This window comes from Giraffa tippelskirchi, chromosome 10, assembly GCF_054371585.1.
Source record: "Giraffa tippelskirchi isolate mGirTip1 chromosome 10, T2T-mGirTip1v1.2.pri, whole genome shotgun sequence".
NCBI lineage: Eukaryota > Metazoa > Chordata > Mammalia > Artiodactyla > Giraffidae > Giraffa > Giraffa tippelskirchi.
The window spans coordinates 102,874,521-102,894,952 of NC_137284.1; the positions used below are offsets into that span (position 1 = coordinate 102,874,521).

General features: G+C 39.8%; 1 protein-coding gene and 1 long non-coding RNA gene across 18 annotated transcripts in view; one reads left to right on the forward strand and one right to left on the reverse strand.

The window, feature by feature from the left end:
• Positions 1-20,432, forward strand: part of IMMP2L (inner mitochondrial membrane peptidase subunit 2) — a 917,103-nt gene that overhangs the window by 278,889 nt on the left and 617,782 nt on the right. For 6 of the 17 annotated variants that reach the window (XR_014067695.1, XR_014067691.1, XR_014067696.1 and 3 more), the window contains exon 5: positions 6,994-7,188. The exons of the other annotated variants lie outside the window; for them this stretch is intronic. The gene's annotated coding sequence lies outside the window, so the exon portion shown is untranslated. The remainder of the gene's footprint in view (positions 1-6,993; positions 7,189-20,432) is intronic. 17 annotated transcript variants of the gene reach the window in all.
• Positions 10,549-19,399, reverse strand: LOC145524601 (uncharacterized). Its single transcript, XR_014067703.1, has 2 exons — positions 18,328-19,399; positions 10,549-12,742 (listed from the first exon to the last, which is right to left on the reverse strand). It is a non-coding gene; the product is annotated as an uncharacterized LOC145524601 (long non-coding RNA).

Sequence of the window (20,432 nt, forward strand, 5' to 3'; positions counted from 1 at the left end):
AATCTTAGATCAGAATGCCAGCATGGTGAGGTCCTGGTGAGGACTCTTATCCTGCCTTGAAAATGACCATCGTCTCCTTGTAGTTTGGGAGTAAGCTCTCTGTGTCACTTCTTGTAAGGGCACTAATCCCATGCATGAGTGATCCAACCTCTTGTGCTTTTAATTTTTATTAGAGGATAATTGACTTATAGTGTTGTCCTAGTTTCTTCTGTAAAGCAAAGTGAATCAGCTATGTTTACGCATATCCCCCGTTTTTTAAATTTTCTTCCCATTTAGGTCACCACAGAGCACTGAGTAGAGTTTTTTATACTATACAATAGGTTCTCATAAGTTATTCCAATTACCTCTTGAAGACCACACATTCTAATACCATCACATAGAAGGTTATAATTTCAACATATGAATTTGGAGGGACATAAACATTCAGTTCAAAGAAACGAGTGTGTTGGTTAATTTCTATATATTTCAGAGTTTCCCACAGTTTCCCATTTATTGATTTTTAAAGTTCATCCAATGGTGTTTGTAGAACATATGTTGTGTTATTTATATTCTTTTAAATTTATTGAGGTTTATTTTATGGCCTACCATATGGTCTGTCCTGGAGAATGTTCCATGTGCACATGAAAAAAAATGCATATTTAGTTGTTGTGTAGTGTTCTATAGATATCTGTTAGTTAGTTAGTTGGTTTTAAGTATTGTTCAAGTCTTCTATTGTTGATCTGCTATTTGTTCTATCCATTATGTAGAGTATTGAAGTCTCCAACTATTATTGTTGAATTGTCTATTTTTCTGTTGATTTCTATTAGTTTTTGCTTCATATATTTTAGCAGGCTATTATCAGATGTGTATGTGTTTAAAATCGCTATATCTCCCTGATGGATTAGTTATTTTATCATTTTAAAATGTCCCTGTTTATCTCTGAACTAGGAGTAAGGAGAGAGGGTAAAGGCTTGGTTCAAATTCCACAGACTCCTGTTTTCTTACAGAATTTCCATAGACTTTCTTGAATAGATACTGTTTTTATTTACTGTTTACCTTGAGGACCATTTCCTGAAAGTTTTTATTGTTTTTGGGTTTTTTTAATCCTTTTTACCATTTCGCTGGAGACCAGATCAGCAGAGCTTTTCGTTCTGCTGCGCAAGAAGTTGATCCATATGCCTTTTTCTATAATTTTTTTTTGTGTGTGTGTTTAACAGATGATAAGTTTTACACGCCTCATGATGCAGTGAATTATTCATGTTTACTTACCCAGTACCTACCACAATGCCTTTGAAATATTGCAGGTCAGTGATTTTCAAACATTTTCTACTTTGGACACAGTTTTGAATGCTGAAACTTTTGGTGGTGCATTTGGAAGTGTTAAAATGATCAAAATAACATTAAATGACACAGATAAATAGAACAGTATTATGGACTCTATGGGAGAGGGTGAGGGCGGGATGATATGGGAGAATGGCATTGAAGCATGTAAATTATCATATGTGAAACGAATTGCCAGCCTAGGTTTGATGCATGATACAGGGTGCTTGGGGCTGGTGCACCGGGATGACCCGGAGGGATGGGATGGGGAGGGAGGTGGGAGGGGCGTTCTGGAAGGGGAAAACATGTACACCCATGGTGGATTCATGTCAATATATGGCAAAACAAATACAATATTGTAAAGTTAAAAAATAGATAAACTAATTTAAAATAAAAAAAAATCAAATGACTTAGCAAAAATGAAGCTTTTATTGGCAGTTTAGCAGCCTCCATGTAGTGCCCATGAAAAGAAAAAAAATCAAAGTGTCATCAGGGTTAGTTCTTACTGGAGGGAGAATATGTTCCTTGTCCTTCTCCTAGTTTTCTGGTGGTTGTTGGCAATTAATGGAGCTCTTTGACTTCCAGAAGGAGCTCTGATCTCTGCCTCCATCTTTACATGGTCTTCCCCTTTGTGTTCCCGTTTGTATCCCTGTTTGTTCTAAGCATTTGTCTTTGAATTTAGGACCAATTTTAATTCAAGATGCTCTTATCTCAGGATAGCTTAATTGCAAAGACCATTTCTGCAAACAGGGTCACACTTGTGGTTTCTTGGTGCTGGAACCTGAACAACCCATGTGGGAGGGTGATTACCATTCAGCTCACTGCAGCTGCCGAGGACCACTCAGAGGACAAGCTTTGTGCCTCTTCTGACATTTAGTAACTCCTAGCCACAGGCCCAAGTCTGGTTTAAGTCTTTCTGTGTTGCTTAAATATAAAATAGTTCCTACTCTGTGTGACTGGCTGTCCTCTTCAAGTAAAATCAATTACAAAAATATTTTTGACTATCGGTATAAAAACAGCCTGACAGACTTGCTCCTTTTAGACTACTTATGTGCCTTGCCCTTATTGATTATTCAGGGAGTTCAAATCCCCTCCTTCATGTTCTATTTCTTAATGATCAGGACAAATATTTTATTCTCATGGAAACTTGTTTCAGTGACCCCAGAAACTGTTAGAAATGAAGATTTCTACTTCTGTTAATAAGAGTGAAACATCTTAAATGTTGGACTGGAGGCAGAGTTTGAAGTCTCATTTCTAGGGGCAAGTTACACATAGGTTCCAAGGAAATAGTTTTGGTCACACACACAAAAACTAAATTGTTGGTACAGGTAAAGTAAGGTCAATGCATATAAGCTAGAAAATGATAAAAGTGTTATGAATAAGAGACCATAGTTTATTAGGTTTTTATTCCTCATGTTCAAATTCATAGCTTAAAGATGAAAAAGCATTCAGTTTGAGATTTAATACAAATACATATAAATCATGCATTATTATAGAGCTTCACACCCAATGTGCATAAGTCATATGCTTCTGTATATGCCTATAGAGATAAGTGGGATAATGTTTACTGAAGCATTCACAGTGCTTATCTCCGAGTTAGTGGGATTTCTGGAAATTTTTGATTTTGAAATCATCAGTTGTGGTGATTTTTTTTTTTTTTTACAATATAGCAATGTCATTTTATCAACACAAATACAGTGTTTATGGTGAGGGAGACAGAGAGTAGCTGTAGCCTCCAGTCCAGTGACCTCTATCTGCAGGAGTAGGTTTATATGTTTGCCCATGTTCCCTGCAAAGAACACAATTTTTTCCACATGTACTAGGGTAGAAAGGACAGAGAAGTGCATAACGTATGTGTTAAGACTGAATTGTGTTGCCTTGTAAATTACTTATGCACACACACATACACTCGGACACACCCACCCACCAGTCTCATTAAGGTCTATCTGATTTGTTAGAAGTGGTCTCTTCATTATTAAAATTTCAATATAATTGCTTGTCTCTCTCACCAGTCTCCCCCATGCGTTTGTGGAGTGTGGGATTGGTTATGGAAAGTAGTTCAAGTTAAACATGCTAACGGAGGAAGGACAAGAATTCTGGTCCAAAGCCATTAAGAATTCATTCCAGAACCTGACCATCCTTTTTAACAAGCTGATTCCCCTCAGAGATATTAGAGCTTGTTGGTAGACCTGCTTATGTCAGAGTGCTTTACCCTTATTACAGAGGAAGAGGCATTTGGGTCGCGTCCAGATCTCATTAGAGGGTGCTCCTCCGTTAGTGGGCAATGTGGGTTTATTGACTTGCAGGCACTGAATTGTGGTCCCCATGTCTCTCTTAGCAGATCCTCTCAGAGCCTCTATGGGATTCTTATAAATATGTGCAGAGCAGTTGCATTTTTTTTGAACATGAAGGCATTCAAGTACACTGGAAGCTTGCCAAGTTTGATTTTGACACATGTCAAGATTAGAATGTGTAAATGGAATGGCATTGTGCCTTGGTACTACTGCTATGGGTCTGAGGCTGAGAGTCGTCCAGGGAATGGTGCTGTAAATACTGATGCGTGCGTACTTTACATACTGATGGGAATGTTGGTATCTGTTCCTGTCTGTGCTCTGTTAATCCTCTAAACCACTGTAGTGTTACTCTTCCTGTTGGGAATAGCAAAAACAACCACTCTTTCTGTATGCCCTGCTCCTGGGACATGTGCCTATTTGCTTAAAGACTGGTCTTTGATTTCAGGGTTGCAAAACAGTTGTTCAGAAAACAAGCATAGCAGTCTACTTCAGAAAATCCTTCTCTTTTGAGATATAACTGGATTGGTGATTCGTGTCTGTTTGTTAATTGCAGTAAAGCTGCTACTGTAATTTAGAATGCTTGTTAAAAACAGTCCAACGGTCCTCTAAGGGACAATAGATAACCTGCAATGTGTCTGGCTTACGGAGCTGGTAATTATTTTACTATAAATGAATCTAACAATAGCCTATCCGAAAACCACAAGAGGCACAGGCTTTGAGGGCGGAGTATTAAAATCAAGGCTCTTCTTTATTGACTACATTCATCAGCCCAAATAACTGGCAATAAGGTTTTAAGAGAGGCTCAAATGAAGAAAGTGAAATAATTAAGATTCTTTTCAGTTACTGTAAAAAAAATTCTTAGTATGAGTCCATCTTATTCAACAATCATTCTAAGTTTCCTTTTAATGGAAGTTTTAAGGTTTCATATTATATAATGATGGCTTCTTTGCTTTTTAAAAGGCCATCCTACCTGATTAGAGACTTGACAATTTTTCCTATAGGAATTGCTGGGCTCAGTCAGTTCAGTTCAGTCACTCAGTCGTGTCCAACCCTTTGCGACTCCATGGACTTAAGCACGCCAGGCCTCCTTGTCCATCACCAACTCCCTGAGTCCTCCCAAACCCATGTCCATCGAGTTGATGATGCCATCCAGCCATCTCATCCTCTGTCGTCCCCTTCTCCTCATGCCCTCAATCTTTCCCAGCATCAGGGTCTTTTCCAGTGAGTCAACTCTTCTCATGAGGTGGCCAAAGTATTGGAGTTTCAGTTTCAACAGCAGTCCTTCCAATGAACACCCAGGACTGATCTCCTTTAGGATGGATTGATTGGATCTCCTTACAGTCCAAGGGACTCTCAAGAGTCTTATCCAACACCACAGTTCAAAAGCATCAATTCTTTGGACTCAGCTCTTTTTATAGTCCAACTGTCACATCCATACATGACCACTGGAAAAACCATAGCCTTGACTAGACAGATCTTTGTTGGCAAAGTAATGTCTCTGCTTTTTAATATGCTATCTAGGTTGATCATAACTTTCCTTCCAAGGAGTAAGCGTCTTTTAATTTCATGGCTGCAGTCACCATCTGCAGTGATTTTGGAGCCCCCCAAAATTAAATCTGACACCGTTTCCACTGTTTCCCCATCTATCTGCCATGAAGTGATGGGACCGGATGCCATGATCTTAGTTTTCTGAATGTTGAGCTTTAAGCCAACTTTTTCACTCTCCACTTTCACTTTCATCAAGAGGCTCTTTAGTTCTTCTTCACTTTGTGCCATAAGGGTGGTGTCATCTGCATATCTGAGGTTATTGATATTTCTCCCAGCAATCTTGATTCCAGCTTCTGCTTCATCCAGCCCAGCATTTCTCATGATGTAACTCTGCATATAAGTTAAATAAGTAGGGTGACAATATACAGCCTTGACGTACTCCTTTTCCTATTTGGAACCAGTCTGTTGTTCCATGTCTAGTTCTAACTATTGCTTCCTGACCTGCATACAGGTTTCTCAAGAGGCAGGTCAGGTGGTCTGATATTCCCATCTCTTTCAGAATTTTCCACAGTTTATTGTGATCCACACAGTCAAAGGCTTTGGCATAGTCAATAAAGCAGAAATAGATGTTTTTCTGGAACTCTCTTGCTTTTTTGATGATCCATCGGATGTTGGCAATTTGATCTCTGGTTCCTCTGCCTTTTCGAAAACCAGCCTGAACATTTGGAAGTTCATGGTTCACGTATTGCTGAAGCCTGGCTTGGAGAATTTTAAGCATTATTTTACTAGTGTGTGAGATGAGTGCAATTGTGAGGTAGTTTGAGCATTCTTTGGCATTGCCTTTCTTTGGGATTGGAATGAAAACTGACCTTTTCCAGTCCTGTGGCTACTGCTGAGTTTTCTAGATTTGCTGAAATATTGAGTGCAGCACTTTCACAGCGTCATCTTTGAGGGTTTGAAATAGCTCAACTGGAATTCCATCACCTCCACTAGCTTTGTTCATAGTGATCCTTCCTAAGGCTCACTTGACTTCACATTCCAGGATGTCTGGCTCTAGGTGAGTGATCACACCATCGTGATTGTCTGGGTCGTGAAGAACTTTTTTGTACAATTCTTCTGTGTATTCTTGCCACCTCTTCTTACTTAATATCTTCTGCTTCTGTTAGGTCCCTACCATTTCTGTCCTTTATTGAGGCCATCTTTGCATGAAATGTTCCCTTGGTATCTCTAATTTGCCTGAAAAGATCTCTAGTCTTTCCCATTCTATTGTTTTCCTCTATTTCTTTGCATTGATCTCTGAGGAAGGCTTTCTTATCTCTCCTTGCTATTCTTTGGAACTCTGCATTCAAATAGGTATATCTTTCCTTTTCTCCTGGCTATTCACACTAATTTTCTGTCTTAGAGCTACCTACCATGCTGTATTTTGACCCTAATATTTTTTTCTTTTGGAAAGTTGGTATAGGTAAAAACCAGGCACAAGTAATAATTTTGGGTGGCATTGGCAGAGTATATACTCTGGTATTCTTGCCTGGAGAATCAGGCCACAGTCCATAGGGTCACAAAGCGTCAGGCACAACTGAGTGACTGAACATGCACATAAAGGAAAAGCCAAAGAAGCACATTTTCTTTCCGTTAAAAGACTTTCAAAATTAGGTACTGGTTGAGGAAACTCTAGACAAGATAGTAATTTGGGGGAAATATCTATAGTATCTATAGTATATAAGCAAAAAGGAGTTGGTTATATTAATAAATTTAACTGATGACGCAGGTATATTCATCCTTCTGGCATTGGGTTCAAACCTTCTCTGAGCTCTGCCCTTCTCTGTACTCCACTCATGCTCCCACCAAGCCTAATTGTCAGTTCTCAGACTACTCAGTGCACCTCCAAGTGTTTGGTGTGATTTTCCCTCAGGTTTGACTGCTCCTAAATTCACCCTCCAAATGAGGAAAGCTTGGGAACCCTTTGGACCCAACTCCCTCAGGAAACACCCCTTAATCAGGCAGAATGAGTGTCCTCTGTCTGTGAAGTCCCACAACACGATACCTGCATCTCCTGTATCCTCAAGGCAGAAGCTCAAACTCTGTTTATGAGGACCCCGCTCCCATGGTAAGTACCTATGTTTCTGTCCTCTAGCATGTCCTGTATTTACAGCTTATCACTCTGGAGTCCATTTAGGTTTCCAGATCGTCCCCATTAGGCTCTGAGTTCCAACTCTTCCCATGCCTATTTTCTCCATTCCTTCTGCTGCTTTGCTGGTGTAGCTCCTCCTTGTCTGTCTGAGATGGCTGCAGTGACCCCTTTGTGCCTATCCCTGGTCTTGTACCCTCGAACCTCTTCTCCACACTTTCTTCTAAAAATATCTATCAAAGGGCATATCTGACTGTGCCAGTCTCCTCCACAAGACTTTACACTGGTGTCATTTGTCACGAGAACAAAGTCTAACCTCCTTAGTATGTCAGGTTGAATATGGCCACCCATGATCTGACGCCGGTCCGTCTCTCCCATCCACATGCCCGCTACTTGTGGCTCCATACCTCATTTTCCAGCCATGCTGAACCATTTTTATTTCACTATGAGGCCTTTGATATTTTATAATTATGAACTTTGCTCAAGGCGCTCCCTCTTTTTGTAATGTTCTTCAAAACATAGTTAATTTCTGATTATCCATCAAGACTTCATCATGTGTTCTTCCAGGAAGAGGAGATCAGTTAACTAACCTCTGGGTTTTTGCAGCATCTCAGTACGTATTTCTGTGTAATAATCTTAGTGACCTCTTTACGTGACCTCTAAATGACAGGGCAATGTGATTTCTCATTTTTTATTATATCCAGAACATTTACTGTTGTATTTGTCACACAGTAAGTTCCCAGTGAGTGTTTAAATGAATGTATGAAGAACAGAGATTAACACTACTCCACAGGCCATATGAAAGACAAGAGTATGAATCTTGGTAAAATCAAGACATAAGTCTTATGACAAAGATTCTATAGCTTCCAACATAAGGGATGACTCTGAAAAGATAAGGGCTAGCAGTGTAGCTCTTGTGGAAGACCTGTATTGATTCTGCTTAAGTGTCCATTTGGGGCAGGCAGATGCTTAGTGAAGAAAAGGCGACTGTTCAAGATTCAGATAGGTGGCTATTGTTGGGGATGCTCTTAAAGGGATGGTCTGATTTTCTCTTTTATTTGGGGCTCAGAAGTATGCTGGATTTTGAGGCAGAAAAGTACTTACTGAGGATCAGGCTGAAGCATAGTCTTGCAGAATTGGCAGGGAATTGCAGAATGAGGGAAACAGTCACAGCAACCGTATGGAAGCTTGTCTGTTGCAATGCTGGGCTAGAACATGTAGGCAGTGCAAGAGAATTAGTAAGCAAATAAGATGCTGTCTTGGAGGCTTTATTTTCTTTCTGCCAGTGGCAAGGCTTGATCTGGATTCTGGGTTATGTGGACTAAAAGGAGGGCTAAGTAAGACCTGTTGAAAACGCTGGAGCTGTTCTGTGAGAACAAGCCATGGCTAGGCATTACGCAAGCTCAGCCAGCCACTTTCAACTTTTGCTCACTCCTCATCTCTATTCAAATAACAAAATTTTTGCAATTGCATATGTATCAACCAATGCTTACTTTGGGACTTGTTACTAAACTTGTTAGTAAACAGTAAACAGGGCTTGGGATTAAAATGGTGAACAAGATGTAATGGTTCCTTGTGGAGATAACCAGTGAGGTCAGTTTACAAGGAATAAGCAATTTCAAATGTGATTTATCATACTGAAGGGACACTGCACAGAGACTTGGGAGAATGTGGTTGTGATTCAATTTATTCTCATGAATCAAGGAGTGAGGAGTTCGCTAGAAAAAGTTAGGTAGAGGATGTATAGAGATGTCATCATAAACAGATGCCCTGAGGTAGGATAAACAGAGACGTGACAGAAGGCCAGCATGGTGAAGTGGGACAGTTTACGCTGGATAAGCCTGGAGAGAGATAGTAGGAACCTTATTTAGAGGATATAAGAAACTACAGGAAGGACTTTAAACCTTGTTTTAAAAGGTCTAGAAGTCATTGGAATGTTTTAACATCACCGTGCTTATGTTTTAAAATGGTTACTCTGGCTACACTATGGGGAAGAAAGGGAGCAAAAGTAGAAGTGGAGTGTCTGGTTAGAAGTCCGCTACGTATTCCAAGCATGAGATGATGCTGACCCTGATCATGGTGGTAATGGGGATGAAGTGTAGGAATAGATGAGACAGTTTTGGCCCTTTGGTTAGATGTGGCCAGAGAAAGAGTAGTTAATAATGACTTCTAAGCTTTGCAGTTGAACAACCTGTATATAGTAGTACCATTTTTTGTTCTTTTGTTTTCCTGAGATAGGCTTTGGGTATCGATTCAGTGTAGGGATGGTGCATTCAGAACCCCTGAAGGCATCCATTTGGGTAATTAGCTAAATGAGCCTGATAATGAGATTGGATGACTCCTGGAAGGCATCTGTGTGGATGCAGTTACCTGGCCAGTGGTTTCAAAGTGAGACCCCTAGCCCAGAACCATTAATATCATCAGGGAACTTAGACATGCAGATTTTCAGGCCCCAACACTGACTATGTCAGAAATTGAGTGTAGGGCCCAACAACCTGTACTAACAAGCTTTTCGCATGATTCCAATGTACATGAAGATTAAGAACCACTAGCTAAGGTAATGAAAGGTAGACTGAGCGGGGGAAAAGTGGGTCTATGTAGGGCTTATGTGTATTTGTTATTTTACTTCAAAAGCAGTTTAGTTTATGTTGAACTTCTTGTTATTCAAATGTTATACGTTTGACCATTCAATCATCCGGGCATGTCAGTGGAGAATGCAGCAGTTTTAACAGGAGCTATGTGGTCCTGAAATTGTACTTTACATTAGAGTTTTGAGCTTGTTCATGTAAGGTAAGAGGTAAGTGCTTTTCTTTAGAGATGCCTTTTTTGTATGCATAACCTGAAATTCAATTGTTATATACCTTTTTGCAGGACTGAGGAAAAACTGCTCTTAGTAAGTGAATAAGGGATAAATACTTGTGTTTTCATTAGATAGAGGTTTCTTCAAGGCAAACTTACAGTCTGTAAATTGTCAAATAGGTATTATGTAGAAGTTACTTAGATTAAACCTTGGAAACTACTTTGCAAAGGGTAGATGCTACTTGGTGAGTCTTTTAAAGTTGCTTTTGACAGCTAATTTGCTCACATAATAGCATAAGGCTTCTCCTCTTGTGCTTCATATTTTTCAAGAGAATTTTTTTCCATTATAATGAACTCTGATAAATATATGAGATAATTGATGGACTACATCTGCATAAAAAGAATTCAACTTGCTAAATACAATACTCATGACAAACGGAATGCATTTAAACTCCTTAGTTCTGGGATTGCATTCTGTCACTACGCTCAAGAATAATATGGAACATCATGAAAAAATGGAAAGCGGATCAGTACAAGAGGTTTCTTTAAGGTGGCACTGAAGTTTATTTATCATAATGGGAGGCAGGTAATGATAACTTTCAAGTAATAGAATCTATGCTATAGTACATGTGCTTGACACATTTTCTTTGGATGAAAATTTTTCTTTTTTATCTTTTAATGTAAAAGATAAGCTGACTTCCTTCTGCCCCCATTTGATGGGCAGCTACATAGTAGGTGCTAGAAAAAGCAAACTGGTGGTTTTCAGTTGAGTGAGGAAGATACATACACGTATACACACAAACACAAATGGTAGGAACAGGAATCACACAGATTCAAAGCAAATACCAATGAAGGAAGGTATCCTAGAATCAGAATACAGTGGAAATGGAAGATGGATGGAGCTATTAAAGGCTGTGGCACATTCAGGGCGGTGCAGTTATCCAAGATAGCAGGATCAGACCATTAGATGCTTGAGTCGCAGTCCAGTGATGCCAGAGAAATAGCTCAGCACCTTCTGGCAAATACCTTCCTGTGCCATGCTAAGAATTCTGACCTTGATCTTGAAGCTTTGGGTTTCTATGCAAGGATTTTAACATAGTAAGTCGTAAACTCAAATTCGGATTTTAGAAAGATCATTGCATAATATTTTGTTAGTGTATCAGGAGGGACCAGCTTGAGATAGGCAGGGACGGCTCCTAGGTTTTTGCTTCAAGCCATAGGTTTGACTGTCTATATCTTGGCCCATTTCTTTATTTTTCAAACAAAGTTTGCTGCTTGTACAGGTTACAGACTTGAGGAAAGACCCAGGGAAAATCACAGAGAAGCACTGGATCACACAGATAGAAGAAAAACAGAACATGTTTTTAGATGTGGGATTGTGACTCAGAAGTGAAACAAGGGGAGAGTTTGAAATTGGAAGAGGGAGCTCACAGTGTCAAATATTAGTGGTGGGATAAGGACTAAAATTTCTCTAAAAAAAGTGTCATCGGTCAGTTTGAAAAGTGCAGTTTTGAGAGGCTTCTTGGGGGTAGGCAGAAGTGGAATTGTTGAGAGCTGAAGATTAATTAAAAGCTAAAGAATTCGAGTTGGGGGTGTATAGTTGAGCAGAAAAGGAAGAAGGGACATAGGTAGGAAGCGGTATTATGTGAGAGGAGCGGTTTTCAATTGCAGGAGGTTTACGTGTTCGGTAAGAGTGCAGGAGGGGGAGGGGGAGAGATTGAAGAGTTAGAGGAGAGCAGGGCACACTGATAGATGACATGCTCGAGGGGAGTAGATTGGATGGGATCCAGCACCAAGGCGGTGGGTCAGTGATAGAGAAGAATAGATGCGCTTGCTCTCAGAGAAGGTGTGAGTAGCCGAGCTGTAGCTCCAGGTAAACTTCTAAGTGGACTTGGATTATGCTCTTTAGGAAAACATTTCTGTGTGGTGGGTTTGTATTCTGTAAGTCTTCTTTTAAATGAGATAATGGAGGGTTAGCTGGATTTAAACACATTATTCCATATTTTGATAAAATAATTCCTTCTTTCATGATGTCAACACTGGTTATTTTTTTTTTAAACTGTAGTACATACTATGAGAAATTAAAATTCATATTTAACATCCTCATACACATAGAGAAGAAAATATTGTATTCACCATAGGATCCTTACAACAATTATTTACAACAATCATTTTCATTCTTCAACTATAAGATGAAATAAGTGACTCTTTGAAGAGAGAGGCCAAAGTTTATATCAAACATATATAGTTTTTGTGTCAATATTTGTTACTCGGTTTTATAATTGGCATAATTGCGTGTTTTCTCGGGTACTATGCACTTGATTTGGCTTAAACATCTTGTCATTTATTCAGTCTTCTCTTATGAATGAATTTACTGTACACAGATTACATTTCTTTATGTTTATGTTCTTTTTTTGGTGGATGAGACAATGTAATGATACAAAAACTTAAAGACTGATATTTGTTTTGACAAGGAAATGAATTATGGAAAGGTGTTCCTTATATGGGCAAATGCTGCTTTTTGACAAATATTACATGAAAACCTCCTTTGTCTTCACAAACTCTGCTCTGCCATGTAATCAATCAAATCATGCCTGGGTGCGTGATTGTAGACATTGATGGCTTTGCATACAATGTAGCATAGTCCTGATGCCAGGGTTCCGAGGCTGGGGTACTCTCTTCCTCTGAGGTCCTGGCTTTTGTGCCTTCCGTGGTCACTGGGTTACTCTACCTGCTTTAGAAGAATAAAGAATAGACATGATTTGCAGATACTTCAATGTTACCAAGGATCAGCAAAAGTACCCTAGGGATATAGTTATCATTTTCTGTTTGTTTGTTGTTTGTTTTTGTCTTTTCATTTTTCTTTTTTTGTGAGGATGAATTTTTGAAATCAGCAAATTATCATTGTATTTTCCCATTGCTACACCACAAAGCGAAAACATATTACTGGAAGCCTGCCCTGGGCAAAACTGTGAGATAGGTGAAGTTTGTGTTAGACATCTGCTTCCTCCCTTTTCTAACTCTGCCAGCTCCCAAGCACCTAATGCTCTGGAGCTCCTCCTGCCTAGGGGGCTTCACACAGTGTTAGTGATTGATTGCATCCTAATACCTACGTCTTCCAAGGATACCAGCTTTTAAGAGTCTATCTGGGGAGAGTAATATATAACAAAAAGGAGTAAACCTCTAATGGCAAAATATAAAACATCATTGTTGAGGGGGCTGATGAGTCAGAAAATGTGGGGCAGAGACCTTCTAATTCTAAAGCAAGTGTATAAGTGACTGCTTCCTCTGCTCTTTTTGTAAAGCTGGGGTTACTAATGATTGTGTGTGCATACTAAATCACTTCAGTCATGTCTGACTCTGTGTGACCCCATGGACTATAGCCAGCCAGGCTCCTCTCTCCATGGGATTCTACAGAATCCTTTGAATTATCATACTTAACCATGGTAATATACAGGCATGAATGGACTGGCATTACCCTACTCTTGTTTGAAGGAGATACTCTGTAGTGATAGAAAGAGTAAATTGAGACTATTTTTATACCATGGCTCATGAACTCATAGACATGAGGGAATGATCCTTGTTTAGCATTTCAATTTGTGGTCTATCTTGGAATCATATTTTAATTAACTCAGCCAACACCTTAGTGGATGATAAGTAATATCCCTGGAGAATGGTATATGTAGAAAAAATGTAATCTAATCTGAAAGCTTGAGAATGGAAAAAAAGATTGCCCTTATCAAGTCTGTTAAAGATCGGGTTAGAGAGATCACTCAAGGTTAAGAGTCTCATGCTAAGAAGTTGCCCAGTAAATCAGTGAGAGAATTGCAAGGAGAACATCTGAGCTTCTGGCCTCTTAGGGCACAGAGTCACTGTTTACTTTAAGGCCACATTTATAATCACAGTTAGTGACCTCAGGAGACCAGTGCTCCCAGCAATGAAGCAGATGGCACACTTCTGTTACCCTACAGCTCATGAGCCATGATGCTAACCAAGTGAGATAGGAATGTTAAATAATAACAAATTAGGCTCTGTGAAAATCATGACATTGAATATATCTCTATAGCTTCCTGTTTCCGAAGGACTTTGCAGTTATATTTATAACTCTTTCAAACCACTTGAAATTCCTCTCGATGAAAATCACTACATTTCTTTTCAATGCTTAAAGAAACAGCTATCTGGTGGGACCATACATATTCTGATGGTAAATTTGTATTTAGAAGGAAGAAAGGTTATCCAGCTCCACCACTGGACGAGATCCTATTAAAACTTACAGAAATATAGCATATTAACACTAAAAGAGATCTTGGAGGTTGGGAGGAAATTAATTTGTATTTGGGCCCCTTGGACCAAACTCATTATGAAAACCACTCAGATAACAGGGTGTTAAATCAGTTAAGGGTGGCCTTTGGAGAAACAAATTTTCTGGAACACTGGGAAGCTAGGCCAGAGAGATGGATCGAGGACACCTGGGCCCTGCTTTCACCTTGTGTAAGAGGCTGTGACCTTGTCCACACTGAGCTTGATCCAAGAACCAGGAAAGATGCTGTTTGTAAACATGCCTTTAAATGGAAGCATGTCTATAGCAGCATAAGTTCTTTCTGGGTAAATGATTTTGACCATATGTATAAAAGGGCACTGACATGATAAGAATTTGGCTGTTTCACAGTTCTGCCCAGAAGGTCCTATATCCCAGGCTAAATAAATTGGGACTTAGTTTAATCCTGCAGTCGACATTTAAGTTTAATTAAGCCTCAATTTTACAGATGAGGGAAACACAGTTTGTAGAAGACAAATGACTTGCCTAAATTTACAGATCACCTTAGTGCCAGAGCAAGAGACAGAACCCAGGTCTCTTGACTCTGCCATGATCATCTATAACCTCATGACTCAGGAAAGAAAACCCTGACCCCATTAAAACCATTAATTTTCTGATAATGACACCATCAGATTTCAGTCATTTTGGTCTTCATTTACGTATTCATTAATTTAACAAATACTTAGTAAATCCCTGCAGTGGTAGCGTGAGTAAAACAGATCCAAGTCCTTGCCCTCAGGAATCTTTATAGTTGAGGAAGGTGGACCATAAACTAAATGAGTAAGATATGATTTAAAGTATGTTTTAAGTTGTTTATGTTAAATGGTAGTTAAGTGCCATGAAAAAAAAAAAGATAAAGTGGAAAAGAAGAGTGGAGTTGTGTGTGTGTGTGTGAGTGTCCTGCTGTCATTCTAAATAGAATGGTCAGGGAGGACCTTGCTGACTCTGTAATCAGTCATTTCCCTAGTCATCGTGTATCATCTGCTCCTTCGTGCCTACAGCATCTGCATTTCTCTTCTCATTCCCTTGAATAGTGACAGAACCCTCCCTCTATTGTTACTTGACCACACATTCTCTCTTTGTCTCCTAAGCTAAGGTATCCATTATCCTGCATCCAGCCTCAAGAAATCAGACCAGAATCCTGTCACCCTCTCCTGCCTCTGAAGTCTTCCCTGATTCCTCCTTCAGCACAGCCTCATCACCAGGAGACTCAAACTCTTTGTGATATGATTACCTCTCCTGCCCATTTGGACAGGAGAGGTGATCATATCTGTTTGGACAGGCCTCTTTCTTCCTCTTTTCTGTTTTTGCTCATTGAATGCTCTTATACCAGTTGAAACTCTGACCATCTTTTACAGTCCATCCCAAATGATGTCCCTTTCCAAAGAGTTTCTGATCTCCCCACACTCCTACCCCCCAAAGAAGTTCCAGTTCACTCTTTTAGTGTAAGACTTGGCCTCTTAAATCAGCTCTTCATTAGCACAGTTCTTGGTACATTGTAACTGCTCCGTGAGGGTTTGTTGAATCAAGTTGAATGATAGTTATCAGATTCCATTGGGAATCAGAAATCCCGACAAGAAGTTGAGGTTTCAATTTGGATTAAAAATACTGCTCATGGAAATGTAGCCAAGATGTAGGAGGAAAAAAAAAAAACAAAACACAGCACTTAATAGAATATATTTCAAACAGAAAGAGGCTTTCAGTAATGTAGTCTGTTCTATGTTCAGGGACAGTTACAGAGAGAATGAATTCACGTGAATTTATGTGGGAAGCTGGCTGTCAGCTGAACCATGTGAAAATGAATCTGCCTTAAACTGTTTTCTGCTAAAATAAGCAACATTTTAGAAATGTTTTCTATCTCTTTAGGTTAGTGCTAAATTATCCCACAGCTCTCTGAAGCTCATCAAGTTAATAATTGTTTCCAATGATCTGTAAACGAGCTTGCTTAAAATAATTAACCTTTTTACTTATTTGTATAAAAGACTTGGGTAACAAAAGATTGGAAGTTGATGGGGGTCAGTTCAGGATATCTGGGTCCTCACCGATTGGTTCCTATCCTGAGTATCAGGCTGCACAGCTGTGGGTACCAAAGACTTGCCTCTGGGAGATTTATCATTTTCTCCCCAATCTACATTTGCCATGACTTAAGAGTTGCTGCTGCACCAGTGGATGGAGTATGGGGGGTAGATGAATGCTTCTATACATAGTGTCCCCGGCATTAGGGTGAAGGGGCAACCTCCCTCATGGTCACATGAATTTTGCTTGGATATCAACCTTACTGTCTAATCTTCTGTATAACTACTTGGCCCACTTCTGGTCTGTCAGTTTTGGTTTCTGCTTTGTAATTAATCCATGGCTAATGCTGGTATCCAGCCCTAAAGTTCCCATCCATAACTGAATTCCTCTTGGGCAGAAACCTAAAGAAAATTCCTGCTTAGAGGATTAGTTTCTTCTGGGCAAGTTTTTCAGAAGTATACTTGCCAAGGGGGTACATATAAAAGAAAATAAATGAAATCTTCATCTGCTGTCTTTAGCAGACATGATTTGGAAGCATCTTTTATACCTAAAGGATTAGACTCTATTGGGTAAGCTAATAGACCCAAATCTGGATCTCTTCTCTTAGAGGGCTTTTAATCATGCATAATTTTGGTGACAGACTCACTCACTGCCCTTCATTTAGCACCATTCTTCCTAAAATGAGGTTTCTTTAAGAAGTCTCATTTTAAGAAGAGATAGGTAAAAGGCAATAAATTATTTTGACTTGAAACTATCTTTTTCAAGTTTTCTGTGTTAATATGTAGCTATTTCACTTTGGGTGTTAATACTTTAGTAGGAAGATATATAGTAGAATATTTTTGAATTAAACTTGGAAGCTGTGTGTGGAGAATCATGGCTGTATTTACTATGTCTGTCTGTGAATGTACTATCATCCACCCAATCACACTAGCCAGAACCTAAGAAATGATTTTTAGATAGTACCTATGAGTTCTACCTTTTAAATATCTCTTCTTATTAAGATTACTAGTGATTTCCAAGTTGCTAAGTACATTGAACAAACCTTAATCCTCATTTTTCTGGACTATCAGGTAAGGTAACTTTCTTCACGTGGCTTCTAGGAAGCCATATTCTTCTGGTGTCCCCCTTTTCCCCTAGTCACTTCTTAGTTTTTCTTCCCTTGTTCTCCTTGCTCTTTCTGATCTCTGATGACTGGAGTCCCCCAGTGCTCAGTGCTTGGATCTCTTCTCTAAAAGCAAAGTCTTCTGGTGATTTCATTCAGGATAATGGTTTTAAATACCATCTATATGCTGATGAATCCTGAATTTACATCTCTATTCCAGATTTATCTCCTAAACTTCAGATTCAATTATCCAGTGGTCCATTTGTCATCTCCGTTTAGATGTCTGCTTAGATAAAGTCCAAAATATTCAAAGCAGAACTCCTGATCATCCCTATGGAATCTGCTTCTCCCATAGTCTTCCTCTTCTCAGCAGATGGCCGTTTTATCCTTCCAGGGTCTTAGGCTAGAAAACTTGGGGTTTATGCTTTACTCTTCTCTTCTTATACTCCTCATGTAATCTGTCAGCAAATCTTGTGGGTTGTAGCTTCAAGATATGTCCAGAAAATAAGTATTTTTCACTACCTCTACCTCTCCAAGCCATCATGTTTTACCTACTTCTTATACCAACCTCCTAACTGGTGTCCCTCTTTCTACCCTTGGGACCCTTTTCTTTTCTCACAACACCAGTCACAATTACCATGCCATTTTTTCCACCCCCAACTCTTCTTTGATTTCCTATCTCTCTCTTAGTAACTGGGAAAGGTCTTACAATGGCTTATACGGTACTGTACTTTCAGCCTCTCATTTACCACTCTGAACTCACCATTTTATGACTCCCTTCCCAGTCATAATGTTCAGCACACTGGCCTCCTTGCTATTACTCTCTGAGCAAACAAATAGGACTAGACTGTTAAATCAGAGAAATGTGAATCAGAAATCTTACCCACTCAGTTCAGTTAGGTTGCTCAGTTGTGTCTGATTCTTTGTGACCCCCATGGACTGCAGCATGCCAGGCTTCCCTGTTCATCACCAACTCCCGAAGCTTACTCAAACTCATGACCATCAAATCAGTGATGACATCCAACCATCTCATCCTCTGTCATCCCCTTTTCCTCCCATCTTCAATCTTTCCCAGCATCAGGGTCTTTTCAAATGAGTCGGTTCTTTACATCAGGTGGCCAAAGTATTGGAGTTTCAGCTTCAGCATCAGTATTTCCAATGAATATTCAGGATTGATTCACTTTAGGAAGGACTGGTTGGATCTCTTTGCAGTCCAAGGGATTCTCAAGAGTTTTCTCCAACACCACAGTTCAAAAGCATCAATTCTTCGGCACTCAGCTTTCTTTATAGTCCAACTCTCACAACCTTACATGACTACTGGTTATAGGCAACCAAAAGACTTAGACAAACTAGAGAGATGTCCAGATTGGTGAAGGCACCTCCCAAGGTCCTCCCCACATTGGAGCTGATCCTCTGGCTTAGAATAGATAAGATATCCAAGTGGGTTTCATGAGATTATCTCAGACAGAGGAATGTTTAAATTATAAGATATCTCGATTTTATCCTCTAGATACATATCCAATAAGGTGTTATTCAGGGAGACTTCCTTCACACATCTAAGGTTCTATTCACTAGATAATCCTGAGCTAGGTACATCTTGCTCTAGGCATTTCAGAGATTGTCTCTTCTTCCTGGATAAACACCATTCATCTACTACTCAGAAGTCTAATAGCAAAAGGTTTAGAGAGTTAACTGCTTCCCCTGTTGTCTTCTTCCAACCCTTCCCATCCCGCCTCCCCACGCTTTCCTCCCACTTAGGCAAGCACAGTCCTGCTATAGGTGGCTGCACTTGATCTTACGTCTTCCTGAAACGCTCTAGACTCAGACTTCTTACAGGCTGCTCTTAACTTCCTTCAGCTCTTCTACACTGACCTTTCCTGATGAGATTTCAACCCCACTCCCAGATACAGTCTTTTCCCAGCCTTTGCCCTTCTCTACTTACTCCTGTTTGAAATAGTATTATATCACTAGTCATCTTATTTATAGATAGTTGCTGTCAAGAGAAAAGAAGTCCCACGGGGGTTGAGATTTATGTTCTGGCTGTATCCCTAGTTCCTAGGTCAGTCCCTGGCAGTGGTAGGCTCTGACGCTGCTTGCCAAGTGGATTGCTTTTCTCCTTCCCTACACCACTAAGATGGTTGAAGACCTCATCTCTTCTCATGTTGACTGTTGTGGTCATCTCCTAACAGACTGCTGGCATACTGTTTCCAATGTGCTCTTCTAAAACTTGAAGCTGCTCTATGAGCATATCTCATTCCTGCTTAAAATCCTTCAGTGGCTCCTCATAGTTTTCAGGAGAAATTCCATCTTTCTTAGCATGACACCTGAGGCTTGATTAACTCTCCAACCTCACTGCAGTCTTCCTCTCACTCACACTTATGTCCTTTCCTTCTCATTTTCTCCCTAGATTTTCATGCCTGAAATGCCTGTCTGAATCATCGGAATAACTGGTTCCTGATGATTTAGCCTAAGGCTCTTTCCTGTAATGTTGCACCTTATTCCCTTTAGTCTGGGTTAAACGTTCTTCTCCAATAGCAACCGTGCCTGTCTTTGCTATAGCATTTATGCATTATGTAATGCTGCTAAGTCGCTTCAGTCGTGTCCGACTCTGTGCGACCCCACAGACGGCAGCCCACCAGGCTCCGCCGTCCCTGGGATTCTCCAGGCAAGAATACTGGAGTGGGTTGCCATTTCCTTCTCCAGTGCATGAAAGGGAAAAGTGAAAGTGAAGTTGCTCAGTCGTATCTGACTCTTAGCAACCCCATGGACTGCAGCCTACCAGGCGCCTCCGTCCATGGGATTTTCTAGGCAAGAGTACTGGAGTGGGGTGCCATTGCCTTCTCCGGCATTATGTAATAATTGTCCTTAAATGTATATGTCTTATTCACTAGACTTCAAGCTTCTTGAGTTCTATTCATTTTATATCTCTAAGACATTTGGTAATTTGATTCATAATAGACCCGCAAAATGTGTTGACTATATGAAACT